The 1430-nt window shown below is 31.3% G+C and overlaps 2 protein-coding genes across 3 annotated transcripts in view; one reads left to right on the forward strand and one right to left on the reverse strand.

Annotated features, from left to right (window-relative positions):
- The window catches only part of LOC119589095 (mitochondrial Rho GTPase 1-like), a gene marked incomplete in the record, with an annotated part of 21050 nt that extends 19620 nt beyond the window's left edge, over positions 1 to 1430 (forward strand). Inside the window, 1 exon segment of the mRNA XM_037937670.1 lies at positions 1 to 1430.
- LOC119589096 (SUMO-conjugating enzyme UBC9-B) overlaps positions 1241 to 1430 on the reverse strand; it is a gene marked incomplete in the record, with an annotated part of 7222 nt that continues 7032 nt past the window's right edge. For both annotated transcript variants that reach the window (XM_037937671.1, XM_037937673.1), the window contains 1 exon segment: positions 1241 to 1430.

Raw genomic sequence — 1430 nt, forward strand, 5'->3', positions numbered from 1 at the left:
ATGTGCCTGGAAATTGGCAGTTGCAGTGGATTACTCATGTAATGAGGATTGGTCTTGAAATTAAATGTGATTTATAAATCTACTTTTACACTTATATATATATATGTGGTGTGTGTACTTTTTCAATCATGCCAAAACTTTCATTGTGTATATGTAATTTACACAAATGTAAATAAAAGCAGAATATATTAGTTTTATGTAATTTCCCAACCTGTAAATTAGACAAAAACAAAACAAAAAAAACATTATTGGTGACTTAAATCTGGCATACCTATATTTATTAAATTCCCAGTTTATCACTAAAAGTTGCACAAGAAATAGTGGGCCGCATATTTGTCAAAGGCCATTCATTTTCAATACTTGTAAAGTCTTGTGCAGCAGTTGGAGGTTTTGTGAAGTACAGTTACCTTTTCAGAAGGAAATCCTCACAATTGTTTGTATTAAACACACAGATGCAAAGGGTTATGATTTTCAAAGCAACTTGGGATATTTAAAAATCTGTAAAGTTGGTACAAGAATGGTGCACCCCCTCCCCCTTCCCTTCATCTTCCATGTTTTTGGAACATTGCAGCAAGGTATAAAACGAAAATAGAATCATGTATAATCATCTCTATTGTTGATTGGTATAGATACATCACTGCATCACAATTGTTTGTACAAAACCATTTTTCTATCCCAAGGTCACACTAAAAGAAACAGGAGCCTGTATCATATTGGACATAATTTGCTTGCATTCCAACAGTTAGGCTAATTGCAAGGAAAGTTAATTTACCTTGAATATTATTTTTTTTAAATAATGAGGAGGTAGCAAGTGCTTCAACTTAATCTTTACTTTCACATTATAAAAAAGGGAAAGGATAATTCATATCTCCATTTCTTGGATAAATCCACAAATTTATAGTCAAAGGATTTTTTTTTTATTATTATTATGCATATCCAGGTCCAAATGTTAAACCCATCATTGTTAAGCAAGATTTAGAGAAAAACAATAAGACATTGAATATGTACAGTTTTCAAATATGCAACCATTTGTAAATTCCATATAATAAAGTTATCACCAATTTAACTCTTGTATTTTAACCTCTAAGTACTTCCTTGAAAAGTAAATTCTCACAGTTCATATCTACACTGATGTAACATGTACATAGATACCTACACCATACAAACTTCATATGAATATTCAATGCACCATAAATATATGATGAATTGTGTGTGCTTTTATGATGAACAAAAACTAGAATAATGGTAAAAATAGTTTATTACTTAATATCCATTAATGACTCAGTGGAGGAAATATATTTGTAGGAACAGGTACATAAGGGAGGGGGGAGGAAAATATACAGTATACCTAAAAATAAACACTTCCCGGGAAGATAGATTCTCTTGTCCGAGGATATCTTTTCTTGACTGTTAGATCACTGAGAAGGTTC

The sequence above is a fragment of the Penaeus monodon genome, chromosome 25 (genome assembly GCF_015228065.2).
Source record: "Penaeus monodon isolate SGIC_2016 chromosome 25, NSTDA_Pmon_1, whole genome shotgun sequence".
NCBI classification, from domain to species: domain Eukaryota; kingdom Metazoa; phylum Arthropoda; class Malacostraca; order Decapoda; family Penaeidae; genus Penaeus; species Penaeus monodon.